The sequence below is a fragment of the Cydia fagiglandana genome, chromosome 4, assembly GCF_963556715.1.
Source record: "Cydia fagiglandana chromosome 4, ilCydFagi1.1, whole genome shotgun sequence".
NCBI classification, from domain to species: Eukaryota; Metazoa; Arthropoda; class Insecta; order Lepidoptera; family Tortricidae; genus Cydia; species Cydia fagiglandana.
In genome coordinates this window covers 17,574,471-17,590,054 of record NC_085935.1, presented here as the reverse complement: position 1 = coordinate 17,590,054, position 15,584 = coordinate 17,574,471, and the positions used below count along the sequence as shown (strand labels likewise).

At 35.5% G+C, this 15,584-nt stretch overlaps 1 protein-coding gene across 1 annotated transcript in view; it reads right to left on the bottom strand.

Moving 5' to 3' along the window:
- LOC134663968 (myosin-VIIa) overlaps window positions 1-4,316 on the bottom strand; it is a 55,507-nt gene extending 51,191 nt beyond the window's left edge. Inside the window, exon 1 of the mRNA XM_063520523.1 lies at window positions 4,073-4,316. The gene's annotated coding sequence lies outside the window, so the exon portion shown is untranslated. The remainder of the gene's footprint in view (window positions 1-4,072) is intronic.
- Window positions 4,317-15,584: the final 11,268 nt, after the last annotated feature.

The window sequence follows — 15,584 nt, the reverse complement described above, 5'->3', positions numbered from 1 at the left end:
CCTTAACAAAACACCGAGCACTAGGGCGTATCTTACGTGCAGCAGGTGGCTCAAAAACATATCATGACCTAGCACGCGCTGCGACCCTCAGTGAAAGTGCTCATGGATTGTAATTCAAGTCACGGCGTCGGTTTCGCCACGTTTTTAGGACATATTCCGAACGCAAGTGTTTCCTGTGCCCTTTAAAACACCGCTCAAATGTTAATGGCGGGACGGGCTGAGCTTGTGGCAAAAAAGTTACATGCTAGGAATTAACCACATTCGTGTGTAAAATGAAAATAATAAAAAAAAAAAAATTGAGACGGCCAGTGATCGATTAGCACATGAATTAAACAATGTATTTTTACGACTTGTATGAAACTAACCGTAAGTGATGATGATAAGATACTACTTAAAAAATCAACATGTTCTACAACCACAAATCAAACATGACCAAGTAAAACAAAATCCCTACATATATATATGTATGTAATTATAATTAGCTAAAATTAAGAATATTGCGACGTTTTATACTTAAGTTGATTAGTCTATCTACGAGTATATCCTTAAAACTTTATTAAACTACGGAACCGTGTTAGATTATCTTCCTAACAATTGTCACGATAATGGAATGGTAATAGATAGGTAGTTGATGCTTTTTCAGAGCGACGTAAACAATGCTGAGGCATTCGACCTCGCCTTTAGTTTGCATCTTTTGTTTTGTTAAAACTTTCGCTTTATCATGCTTAAGACTGAGTTAACGATAAGAAAGTAGAAACATCTAAACATTTTATGATCACTAATTCACTAATTGCGCTTCTGCTAATGATGTCCATAATTTATATTTAGATAAACTACACTTAATAAATTACCAATAACAGCACCATTTATTGATCAACGGATAAAATTAAGAGAGATTCTCGTGTAAACATATTTTTTTTAATGAAAAACCACGCAACACTACGGGATAGGCTAATGCTCCAAAGTTAGACCCAAGTATTGTATCTTGTCTGCCGAACCTTTCCGTTTTCTTAGGTTTAATTTTTAGCACTATTACTTACTATTACAGCAAACACTTTAAAGCGCTTGGTAATTCAATTCTTTTTAAAAGCATTAAAGCTAAACATACACACTCAACTGTAAGTATTTTGAATGGGAATGTCCGGCGCAGACAGAAGTGGTGATTATGTCAGTCATCCGCGTCCATGCTCGCAACTTGTCATCATCTACACCACGCACGGACGGATCTCTACAGATAAGTAGGTATTTTAAATCTTTCAACAGTTTTCTGTTGTGAAATTTGCTAAATGGACCATCGATTTTAAAACAACCAACTTACGAGAATGGGCAATAGCTATCAGCTTAGGCGCATACAAGTATTAATGGTTTTATCGCACAAGTTAGGAAATAATAAGTTTTATAGGAAAGGAGAATCGGTAGTAGGATTAAGTAGGTATTCAATCATAAAATAATAAAATAAATATCACATAAAATCATAAAATTTGGCTTTATAACCCTTAACTTTCAGTCCACAGGAGAGAAACCTAATTGCTGTGTATAAGTATGACCCAAAAAAGGGTAAAAAAAAAATATTACCTAATCCCGGAGCATTTTTTCCTTAGAATTACTTAATGGGACGCAATTTTATCTTCCTCATACCATATTTGTTTTCAATGCGCAATAATATCAATTAGAGCATAAACTTAGTTAATGGAGCAAGAGACACTAAATTATTATCCTCCTTAAATTATCTTAAGCGACTGATCCATATCTTTTATTTACCAATACATACAGTCAGGATCAAAAGCAGTCCAATGTTTATACCATTCTCTACTAGCTTATCAAAAAGAATTAGATATGGAAGAAAGTTAGATTGTAACGTAACTAATACTTTTGAATGCGAACTGTAGGGATATAGTTAGGTATAGTTCGTTTTTTTAGCATTAGAAATAAGGTAAACAATCTTGATGTATTTTTTAATTGAAAAACACATTTTAAAAATAAGTTACGGCAATTATGAATCTAATATGATCATTAATATTCTTCTACTTTCATAAGTAATAGATACTGATTTTTAAAAAGCGTTTTTCAATTAAAAGACATGTCAAGATCGCTTACCTTCTTTCAAGTTCTTTCTAATGCTACAAAAAACGAACTAATAGGTATCTCTATTTGGTAAAGTATTTCAGCGTAGCAGATTCTTTGTGTGCGTTGCTTCATCTGCTGCTATTCTGGCTATAGGTAGTACATAGTCAGAGGTTACAACCACAACATACGTATACCAGTCTTTCAAGCCATGTCATCATTTATAAGTGATCATTTAGTTTTTCAATAAAGATGTGTCAAATTATTTAAAGCATAATTGTCTATACAAAAGACTTCAACGACGTCTTGTACTTAAATCATAATGGCTGAAATAAATATAAATTATTTCTGAAATTATATGGTAGATATTGTTGCAACGGAGACAATAAAATTATGACTGTATTTACTTAGTTACACATTGCTTTGTAAGTTGCCATATAAGTCATTATCATTAGTGAATAGGTACATTTTAACTAGCATGAAGTATCCCAATAAAAAGGGGCATTTGATCTACGCATGCATCTTGCTCGGACTTATATGCACAAAGATAAATTGATTTGAAATCAACAGGCACTTCGCATATTTATGAAATCTGCTCTGAACCGAAAGCCTGTTTATTGTTTTTATGCCAAAATATACCTACCTACTTAAGTAACAAGGATGGAAATCTTAAGAACTGGTTTCCATCTATTTATGCGCTTTGATGTTAAGGATTAATAAAGATACCTATTCCATTAAACTTGAATCTTTAATCTGTTACGTAGGTAGGTACATAATACGTACCTACTTTTGTTTAATTAAGCACTGGATTTTTTTTGTGACTAATTTCTATAGTCATGATTTTTAATGGAACTATGGGATTTTTAATGGAACTATATTATATTGAATGGAACATACCCAGTAAAAATACGAATTATTTAGTATGTAAAACTAAGAAACCTACAAAATTGCGTTACTAATAGGGATTAACCATACACGAATAAGGAAAATAAAGCTCCTGATGACACTCCTCGGTACGGTGTGAAACATGTCGAGCGTTTTTCGACTTAAAATACGTGAGTGACCCGTTCTTAATATATTTAATATGTCTGTGTCTCACGGAAGTCTTGTTATTAAAAAGGAAAATAAATGTATAATTTGGAGATTAAAGACTAGAATGAACATAATAGAATGTTCTACTAGCTATAGTACTTAACAAAAAAGCAAATAGTCGAGTTAGAGAATCATCGATAATTTCGAAACATTCGGCGTTCGCACATATACCTACCTACGTGACGTATGTACCGCGGCGCGAAGTGCAAACACTGCGTTTTCCTCCAATACAACAATAGTCCGTGGAGACCATGTGTTTACTACTTTCCATGGGAACCGAATCCCATTGTTGACAACGAGAGCGACCAAAACTTAAGCTTTGCATGTAACTGCCTTTCATATACATATTCATATCAAGGCATATGAAAACTCGACTTATGCGTATATTAATTCATGTTTAAAGCAAGTTTTTATTTGTTTGCAACCGGTTATCAGTCAGACAAGAAGCCGTACACTGGACTAAAAAAAATCAACGATTCCAATAAGACTCTTTTACCAGTTAGCAATTTAGAACGTAAAGAATTTAACATATTTGCCGTCGCTTAACTTTCTTCCGCAACGGTAAACTGGCGCCTAATTCCATAAAATTTTAACTAACAAATGATTGAGCGTGATAAATTAATTTAGCTGCTTTCTTCTTATTTTACTAAGTAAACGTTAATTATTAGCTGACTAGTGTCGGTCACGCGGAGTAAACGTAAGTAAAGACTAGGTGTTAAGACTGGGTAAACAAGGGCACGGCGACGTGGAACATAAAACATAAATCTCGCGATCATCTCAAAAGTGGAGCGCTATGCGCGTGCGACTATGGAATTCAAATCAATCAGACCCAATGGTACCGTTAGATAATCGCGTACAGCTTCAGTCACCTGATCACACAAACACAGATAGGTCACAGTGTCACGTAGGTATTTACCGTTAAGATCCGTGAGGGTGGCGGGCTAGGGGCTGCGAGGCATGTCACACACTAGGGTCACGGGCACTTTGTCACTGGCACTGCACGTCACAGATCCTTCGCATGTCGCGCACGGGCCGCGTCGGGAGCGCTCGGCCCAGCCAAATGCGGCAGACCGTGAATCTTAACCTACCTGTGGAGCTTGCGTGTCGCAGCACCCACCGGACCGGGGAGACTGCTTTACCGACCGAGCCTGCCGCCATATTTGATATACACACAACTCATAACACTCTCCAGAGCGATATTCGTCTAGATCATTAAAATACTCACCCTAATTTAACATTATACCACTAATTAAATTTTGAAACGCTATTTTCAGATCAAAAAATATAGTTTTCTGTAATGAACTCACCGTCAAAGCCTTAAACTGCATTACCGACGTTCTTTACTGCCATCTAGCGTTACACCATACAACTATTTAACTCTTTAGAAGGCTATATAGGCATCATTTCATTAACTCGGTGTTAACTTTTTATTAACTTTAATTTAGCTATTTATTTATTTCCGTTAGATATAATTTTTGCAAAGAACATAGTAGTCACAATCACCAGATTATTTTAAATACTTTCTTTAATCAAAATCATGAATCAGTTAATGAGATTCGTTGTCATGCCTCAGCAGGTAGCTCGCTTCACCTGTTAGTTAACTCAGTGAAGTTAGATCGTTGTTAAATTGATGCCGGTGTGTTATCACAGGTGGCGCCACTAGTACTTCAAAAGCCTTTAACTTGATCAATCCAATCAATCTAGAGGTCGTGGATTCAACTTATAATTTGTCTTAACCTAATACATAATGAGTTCGGAGCTATGAGCATAATGTCGTTTGATATTTACCACCGGCTTATTGGTGAAGGCTTTCTGGCGGCTTTTTCCGGTCCGTCCATTTGAGCTGTAGACTTCGCGAACCCCCATAGCTCCGCCATAAAAAAAAACGAATCAAAAAAATAATAATTTTGGAACTAGCTCACAAAATTTCACGAGAATCGGTAGAAATGCAACTGGCAAAAGAGAACATCCAGACATGCGAAAGCATTTTTGTCCAAGCTGAAACTGAGACCTCTGCTAATAACGCACGGTCTATAAATACACCAGGGGGCCGATTTTTGAAATTCGACCGCTCGATTTCGTCACTCGATAATCGATGGAAAACGGCGAAATGCTAATTTTTGAAATACGAGCGATAGAAATTGGGAATCTATTGGTATTGACCACTCGATTTCAATTCTATTAGTAGAATTTAAATGCCTAGTAATGGAGATATCATTTAAGGTGGTTCGCTTTTCATACAAAATTCAATCAAAGCTCATTAAGTAACTACACACTATTAGTACACAAATATTTCCGCATTTATCTTCTTTCAAATATTCGTTTGCGCGAAATTAACAGGAAAACAATGTTTCATACAGAAATCATGCAAACATCATAGTTAACTTTTCATCAATTTTACGTATGCGTATGTGTGTGTCACAAATGTCGTGTACAGATACATTTGCGACGTTGCCATACCATTTCCGACGTTGCCGGGCTGACCACGGCTCGAATTTGGAGTGCCGTCATGTTTAGTGCAATTTTGTTGACACTGATATTTGACAGGTAGTTAATTGACCTAAGCGAGAAGTTCGTCAGCTTAGCTAAGAACTATCATGGCGTGTTATGCAAACAGTCGCTTACGGAAGATTCCCGGTTCGATCCCCAGTCATTGTATGCTGCAACATAACTTTTTGTATTTTTGTTACACCTAAATTTCGTATTGTTTTTTTATTTTTATTTAATTTTTCTTATTATCATAAATCGATTATTAAGTATGGGCTACACGTATTCTTTTATTTTTACAAAGATAATTAGAAATTATACTCTTCCTAATCTCTCTGATTTTTACAATCAGGACATCCTCACTGCAATAAAAACCGGGCAAGTGCGAGTCGGACTCGCGAACGAAGGGTTCCGTGCCATAATGCAAAAAAAAAAACAAAAAAAGCAAAAAAAAACGGTCACCCATCCAAGTACTGACCACTCCCGACGTTGCTTAACTTTGGTCAAAAATCACGTTTGTTGTATGGGAGCCCCATTCAAATCTTTATTTTATTCTGTTTTTAGTATTTGTTGTTATAGCGGCAACAGAAATACATCATCTGTGAAAATTTCAACTATCTAGCTAAGCTATTAGGGTTCGTGAGATACAGCCTGGTGACAGACGGACGGACGGACGGACAGCGAAGTCTTAGTAATAGAGTCCCGTTTTACCCTTTGGGTACGGAACCCTAAAAAGAAGTGTATAAAATTTCCTGTGGTTAAAAATAATGGATTTTGTCTATGAATGAAAAATACAATTATTACTATAGTTTGTTTTTTTTAGCATTAGATATAAGGTAAACAATCTTGACGTGTCTTTTAATTGAAAAACACATTTTAAAAATAAGTTACGGCAAATATGTAACAATTATAAATCTAATACGATCATTTATATTCTTCTGCTTCCATAAGTAATCGTTTTTGATTTTTTTAAAACCTGATAACACTGAGTATGTGGGGGAAGCGCTGCTGGCCTAGCGGAAAGCAATTCGGAGGTCGCAGGTTCTAACCCCGGCTCGTACCAATGATTTTTCGAACTTTTGTACGAAATAGCATTTGATACCTACCTATTTATACACCGATACCTATTTTTCGGTGAAAGAAAACAATGTGAGGAAACCGGACTAAGTAATCCAAATAAGTTTACTCTCTGGGTTGGAAGGTCAGGGCAGTCGCTTTCGTAAAAACTAGTGCGCATGCCAATTCTGGGATTAGTTGCCAAGCGGAGATTGAACTGGGAGACCGGCCAAAGCTTACAAAACATAAAAACTCAAAAATGCGCGTTTTCTCATAGACCTAGCTAAGAGATCAAACCCCTTATAGCAAATTTCATCGAAATCGTTAGAGCCGTTTGTGATACCATCCAAATATATAAATAAATAATTATATATCTAATAATTGCTCGTTTAAAGGTAAGATAACACAAAGGAGAAACAAAAAGAAATTACCTACTCGCACCAGTCTTGAACCCCAATCCTCTTGCACGTATTTCCACGAACATACCGTTACGCTATTGCAACATACTTACGTTGTGTGAAATTGTCTACTACAAGGATCACGGAAACACTGCATGTGTGAGTAATAGTAGGAAAAAGCGTGACAGCAACACTCCGTCGAATTAAAAAGGTGGTTTTTGCAATGCATTGCAATGAAGTATTCAATGTTTATTTTAATAGTTCAATATTTACTTAAAGAGTGAGCGAAACATACTTTTAAGTATACAAATACCAAGACCATTTCACAAAAAAATAAAATCTGAAATTTTGCAAAAGTGGTGCCATCTAGCGAGAGTTAAGTTTTGAGTAACCTAGGCGAACCACCTTAACGAAATACACGAAATCGAGTGGTCGAATTTCAAAAATCGGCCCCCAGCATATTGCCATAATAATTAGCAAGGTCGCATACACATAATTTCGGCATATTGGTCACATCAACCTCTAGACCTTGACTGTTCATTGACTTGGTCCTTCGAGCCGGATATATTTAAAAATGTTTATCAAAGACATATGATTGTAAAAACTTGTGAAGTCTAAGAAAAGATCGTGGTTCTGTTAGACAGCTAAAATAGATGGCATATTACGGTGCCATAAGTTTTGTGGTAACAGGGTGTCAGTCAACTTTTGACAACCAGAGTTGCCGCATAATGTACGGAGCCGTTCAATCTTTGTACAGCTATGAAATTGTAAGTACCAACTTTTCATACACTTTACGGCTCCTGTACAAATGTTAATTATTTGATATGTACAAATATATTACAGGAAACTTCTATATACCACATGTCATTCCTAAAAACCAGCCAAGTGCGAGTCAAACTCGTGCCCCAAAAGGATTCCCACATAAGGCTGTGTATGCGGTAAAGGTTTAAGTCGGACTCACGCTTGACTTCAGACATTTTATATGTTTCCTGCAGTCTGTTGGTAAGGAATTACTTTCTTTGTTTTACATGATTACTACGTATATTCAATAATAGCACACTTTATATCCTTTATCTTTCTGGTACCTTGTTGTACATATTGCTGCATTTGTCACCCTCTTTTCACTCTCTCCTCTCAGTCTCCTCTCATCTACTCAAAGGTTAATTGGAAGAGATCCCTCAAAGGGATAAGTTCGCCTTTGTACTTCTTACTAATTGTATGTTATTTTTAACTGTCTTTTTGTACAATAGAGAGTTTACTACTACTACTACAGACTTTATATTTATGTTTCATTTACCGGAAAAGTGACGGCAATTGTTTTACCCATTTTATATGTCACAGATTTGCATATGTGTACCAAATTTTAACTTGTGTCCAGTAGATTCTATAAGGGTTCGATTTTCATCTGTGGTCTGGGCGGAGCCCTAAAAGTCAACCTTACTTACGTTCGTACGATGACTGGAAAACCCACCGTGAAATATCCGTTAATATTCATGTATAATAAATAAAATCATAATATGAGAAATTTGATACTTCAAATATTTATACAGTTGAAGAATTTTAATTACCGCATTCTTCACATTCAAAACAATATTCAATTATTTAAATGAGATTGATTAAAATGGACAGACGTGTGAATAATAATTTGATATATTGCTTACCTAAGAGCGTTTTCACACTGTCCGATCCGATGTTGGATGTAAATAGGATACTTTTACAAAGAAGCAAAATATTTGCAAAAAAGAGCATTTTATATTTTTTATACATTTAATTATTGTTTGTTGTTCAAAAGAAAGCGTTATACAAAAATAATAGGACTTGATTGATACCGTATTAGCAGGGCATTTCTAGCAGAGTTATCGGACCGGGCAATGTGAAAACGCTCTAAAAACCAAGACGATCATTCCAACTGCCAAAGACGGATTTTATGCCGGATAGGGATATTGGGGCAAATTATGCTGTAGACAAAAAAAAACTAGAGTGTGTTTTACGCACTTTGTTAGCTTCGACTGGGACGATTGATGATTACGTATACTTGGTCAAGCAAATATTGTCAGTAGAAAAGGCGGCAAATTTAAAAAAATTTGGCGCGAAGGATTATATCGTCTCTAAATTTGAATTTCGCGCCTTTTTCTACCGACAAGATTTGCTTAACCAAGTATAGTTGTAACAAGGGAAAAAATCGATTTATTTTATTAAATATTTTGATTAGTATATTCTTTTTATAGAAAATAAAGTCCTTTTCTAAAATATTATTTTAATATAATATAATCTCGATCATTTCCAGCGGGAATCTTAATGGGCATTAAATTATCTTAGTCACCATCGGGTATACCTACCTACACTCGACAACATAACAAAACATACCAACAGAGTAACTAATAATACTTACTGCCGTATTCGAACTTCAAGATATTCATAAGAGACGAGACGACACGTATTAGATCCATTCTAGATACGTTATAGTTTAGATATCAAATCAACTAGTTCTCTTTTGCAGCGCAATTCGGGCAACCAATGTCACTTTTACGTTAGATAGAGTAATGGTAACATTCCATTTCTAACCGCAGCTGCACTACCGTTAGGTACTGAACGCGTCGCTGTCATTCTCAATTTCCATAGTAAAATGAACGTAATGCAGCTGTCGTTGGAAATGGACTGTCACCTCTTAATATCTATTAGATGTGAATTAGATCTCTAAGTCATATCTTGTGGAAATCGTTCAAGAGTATCTCCAGAATCGTGCAAATGTCAAATTTGACAGGTTAGATCTTAAACATATATTTATCGTATCTTGGTGATGTCTAAAAGATATCTAATAGATATCTATTTCAAAATCCGAATCGGGCCCTTAGTTATTTTAAGTTCCGCCTAGTAAGCAATGTAGAGCGGCACTTTGAAAGGCATCGCAAGAAAAATGTAGTTTTTACACTTATGCATCTTAAATGACAGTCATTAGACATACTGCGATCCTAAATTATACTACTTACTCGTAAGCAACATTGTAGGTTGCGGAATTAAGTGCTATTTGTCTTTTTGTGCCACTTGTGAGGGTGATCAGTAAAATTAGAGCAACACGCAAAGTTTAAGTTACTAGCTTTTGCCCCGTGATGGTGAAACATTCCGTTATTACTTATTAATAACCTCAAGTACCCCCTGAAAAAAAATTAGCGCATTTCTGAAACCTACTTACATACTCAAAATAGTGTTCTATAAGAGGTAAAAATTTTCTAGATATTGCATTATCTAAGGGTTGCATACCCTGTCAATTCTAAATCATGACATACCTACGTTGCGGGTGCTTTTTTGTGCGTACTACACTTTGTCGGATGGAAGATGAAATACATGTGACATTTTCTAAAAAAAGTAAGTAAATAAAATTCTACTTTGAACTAAACCCAACATTTCCTGGGCATTTGAGACGAGATATGCTCAGAACAATGTGTGATGTTTGGTTAAATTGTGTCTCGATCTAACATAAAAGAAAATACCACCTATGTAACATAAAGTTAATTAAGGAAACTACCACAAATCCTAAATCTCAGATTGCGTTCCTATACGTAGGTAACTCATAAGAAACTGATTTCCACGAGCCAGATTTTTATGATGAGGCATGCTACATAAAGGACTAGGTAATACCTACCTACCTATCATACCTTAAAAACCTCCACCTTTTTCTCATAATACAAGTTATCTATTTATAGAAGGTACTAATTCTGATGACTAACATCATAATAGTATGTTACAGCTCTAACATTATACGTGCAATTACAAGAGAATCAATTTCAATTGAAGGCTAGATAAATCGATACAGCTTTTACTTGAACAAACCAACTCGGGTTTTCGTCCGATAACAGTCATATTTTTACATTTCATTGTTCTCAAATATAGACTTACATTCGATTGACGTAAGGTTGTTTTTAAAATTGCACATTAGGTTAAGATACGAGTTTGAGCAAATAGGAGGATAGTCAAGATCCGACCCGGATCAACTCTTTAATAGTCACGGCGTGAACTCGTAGCATCAATATTTAGTTAGGAATGCGCGCAAAAACACCAGTTCCGTAATATTTCGGCCAGAAGAGGATTTGAAATAGCTCCTCTAACAAGATGCGCACGATATCTGCCTTGCTGTTATTATATTATAAAACATTGTTATTAACTCGATAAACGGATGTGCTCTAAATATTAGATCAGGTGGGTTCTACACGATGAATCATTTTCCGACAAAAAAATATTAACCATTAAAACCCGATGCTAAGGATGTTAATTCCTGCGATAGTACCTACTTATTTCGACACTCCATTACTGCCCGCCCGTTAACCTATGAAATTTGGCGACAGTTTCAAGTAGGGTAGGTATGTGCTGAAAGGTGAATTCTAAAACTACCAAAGTTAATAAATATTAGCAAACAAGTCATCACGAAAAGTAGCTTCGGATATCGGACATGTGATACATCTGGATCAGTTGAGATTAATGGTTTAATGAGATTGAAAATCTGTATCATCATTAATTACGAGTAATTGTAGTAGACAGTTTTGTGACCTTAAAGACCTCACTAACTGGGTGATTCGTAGGAAATTGTTATAGCGTTTTTATTTTACACAGTTTTAACACCAGCGAAATGTCACCACGATTACCCTTCACGCCAAACCCCCTCCCTCAGGGCCAGAACTGTAGGCCAAGCTGTAGGTCCACTTTATCTGTTGCTATGCTCTATCTTTGCTGTCGGAGTGGTCATCGTTTAAAATACTTTAAGAATAACCCGTCCATGAAACATCACGTGACCAATCATTAGATATTAATTACATACACGATTAGGATTTGATCTAAATCACCGATTTACAATATATATCATTCACATGTGCATAATGTGCATTGCCATGAGCCATGAGTCACGACGCGTTATTCAATTTGCATATAAGGAATTCTGATTGTAATGATATGAGTTATTAAATAAGTAACCGGTCAAGTGCATTGGGTAGGGTTGCCATTGCATTTTGGGATTCTGTAGTTAAAGTATGTACTAAAAATACAAATGGTAGTATTTCCTGCAAACAGAATAAAACCGTTAAAATTTTGTTAAAATGGTCATAAAGTCAAGAAGAAGAAAGAAGCTTTGTTTCAACGCGTATCATGATCGCACTGTCAAAAAGTTATCAAATCTCTTGTAGACAGTAGAGCCAAGCTTCTAACTCTACAAGCCCTAACTTCACAAACTCTACACTTTAGTCAAAATATGTGGTACCTTTAGGTTTTGATGATGATCATCAGCTGATATAGCCTGATCCATTTGGCCACCCGATCACACATCGCCTACATCGATCGGGCAGCCTAATTGGAAAGTGGTGGTTATTTGCCACGAATGTAGACGACACTGATTCGATCCTAGCCCTGGGCACCGGAGCCCTTGATCACTTTTTCTTTCTTACTTATAAATTATGGTGTAGGTATATTTCAGATTATATGATACTGTTTTATGACTACAAGTAGGTAAATACCTGAATTTAAACGTTATTTTTAAATTCGTCGTTGCAGTTTAACTAACAGTTGTTTAAAATTAAGCGCTGTGTTTCCCCGGTTAACTTGAATAGGCATTTTTTATCGTAGAAAGAAATCCCGAGCTAGGAAATTCCATCAAAACACTTGCGATGAACGACTTGTTTATTAATTAAAGCGTAACGGATCTAAGAGGCTTCAGATTGGGTTTTTGTACGCTGCGGTACTCAATGCATTGTCTTGGAGTTTTGAGAGGTATTTCCCTTTAAATAGCGGTATTTTTTTCTTGATAATATTAGTTTTCTAAATTAACATGTTCAATGAATACTATGTAACTAATATAAATTATGACGATTACAAAAAAATATATATATCTTTGTATTTAGGGATATTTTTTGTATTACAGAAAAATATATTAAATTGACCCTAATTTTATTACCGGTGGATAATTTCGTCATTATTAAGATACAATTTTTTTTCATCACACTTACTCGTAATGGGTGTTTCTAACTCGGCGCTGAGGGAGTACTTAATATTTTTTTAATGATGTATTGAAATCATTTTTATAAACTAATATAGTACTAAGTATTCTAATTCATATCATTTGAATTTGATATTTGCCAGTCGCTTTTCGGTGAAGGAAAACATCGTGAGGAAACCGGACTAATCCCAATAAGGCCTAGTTTCCCCTCTGGGTTGGAAGGTCAAATGGCAGTCGCTTTCGTAAAAACTAGTGCCTACGTCAAATCATGGGATTAGTTGTCAAGCGGACCCCAGGCTCCCATGAGCCGTGGCAAAATGCTGGGATAACGCCAGGAAGAAGAAGAAGATAGTACTATTCTAATTCATTCACATCAGCGAGGGCTAAGGAAAGGTTAGTAACCCTTTTTTCCTGATGAACCATAAACATCCGTTTCGTTTGGTCTTTTGGAGTTATGGACTTAAAAACAGACAATTTATTTTAGAAGAGATTAAAACTCGAAGGTACCTACTTAGAGTTAAGCCACGAAAAGTCTGCAGCGATTTTGATAGCCCTCGCATTGCAGAGCCAGTGTTATTTATACGTCATAATTTCATAGAAGTTTGACATTTAAAATAATACTTATACTGCGTGGGCTATCAAATCCGCTGCAGACTTTTCTTGGTCTGACTCTAGTCATTATGCGCTATGAATAAAAAATACTGTTTCTACCCTCTAACTTACTTTTGTTTTTTTTTTAGTTTGTATCCATAAATAGAGGTAGTTCCTACATCCGCTTGGGCGTAGAGTCAATGTCAACTGTCGGACAGTACATAAATGTACAATTTATGTACTATCAATTACAAATTACAACTTCTCGTATTCGCTTTGTTTTTCCTGTAGCGGAAGCAGTTATAAAGTTGACCCAAAAATTTTTTATTAAGCTATGAGCTTCATCACATATGTTCCTTGAGTAATTCTAAGCATTTCAAGCCTGGGAGCCAATAAGAAATGTGTGTCTACTCGGATTTGTAATGGATTCAAACTTTCAACCCCTTTTTAACCCTGTTAGGGGATGAATTTTACAAAACGCTGAAATTACTTTTCCTGTCTTTTAATAATATCCCCAAATACAAAGATTCAAGTCCCGCGTTCGAAAATTTTTTTGATATCCATACAAACTTTCAACTCCTTTTTCACCACCTTAGGGGATGAATTTTCAAAAACGCTGAAATTAGTTTTCTTGTATTTTAATAATATATCGTTTTACGAAGTTTCAAATTCCTAGCTTAAAATAAAACTTGAACCCCATACAAACTTTCATCCCCTTTTTAACCCCCTTAGGGGTTGAATTTCTCAAAATCGCTTCTTATCTCTTGTACACTTTATAAATGTAATCTAGTGTGCAAATTTCAACTTTCTATCTTTTGTAGTTTCGGCTCCGCGTAGCAAAAATCTCCAACCAAATTTTTCACCTTTTTACGTTTTTCTTGTAAAATTACTATGAAATTGAAAAAACAAATATCAGCAATGAATTCTACGTCTTTGGTTTATACGAAAATGATACCAAACTTGCCCTAGTACCCACCAGGATCAGAGTAGATTTTTTTTAAAGATGACGGATGGCGGCCGTCTTTGTACCCCACCCTCCCCCCCACTTCACGCTAGAAATGCTTAGAATTACTCAAATATCAGATGTGATGAAGCTCATAGCTTAATAAAATTTTTTTGGGTCATGTATGGCAGCGTTACATAACTGACTCCAGTATGGGCCAAACCTTGTAGGTAGAGCTATATTTCCCTTAAGAGAAGGACTAATGATACAAAATAAAGGTTGTAAGCAGACAATTAAGTGTAATATTAATAAAACACAACGATGCATCTTGTTAATATTCATAAGGTAAACCCTAAAATTAAAATCATTATAATTGATTGGCCCTTAAATAATTTTAAAATGCAAACAACAAACATAACTGCATAGTTGGGCAATGCTCTCAGAAAAATAAGCCTCTACTTAGTCAAGTTACATAAATTAAACACCTATGAATGGGTAATTAGGTACCTATAGGTAGTGTAGGTATCTAAGTATACTTGTGTACCTACGTATTAAACCGTATCCCTATAACTCCTTCTTTTCTAAAATACAATAGGATATATTGTTTTATTCCTATATCTACAGTATTACGAGTTTTCGATACTAAACTTATAGAAGAAACAATGTCCACTGATTAAATTTCCGTATTACTTTTTCGTAAGTACCAAATATATAAAAAAACCCTTATGATGCGACTTTGCAAACGTTCGCAAACCCTATCATTTATATACTTAGGTAGATATCTAGTGTACATTAGGTACAGACTCAAGTAGGTATGTTTTGACACTACGAAACCACCAACCCGCATCTTCGAACAATCTGCATTTTATTTATTTCTAAAGCCGCTAGAAGTATGTTGCATAAGAATGTAGCGCACCAACCGGATCTATGCATGCTGCACGTGTGCATTCCCTGTTTGCACCTTCCACACAAC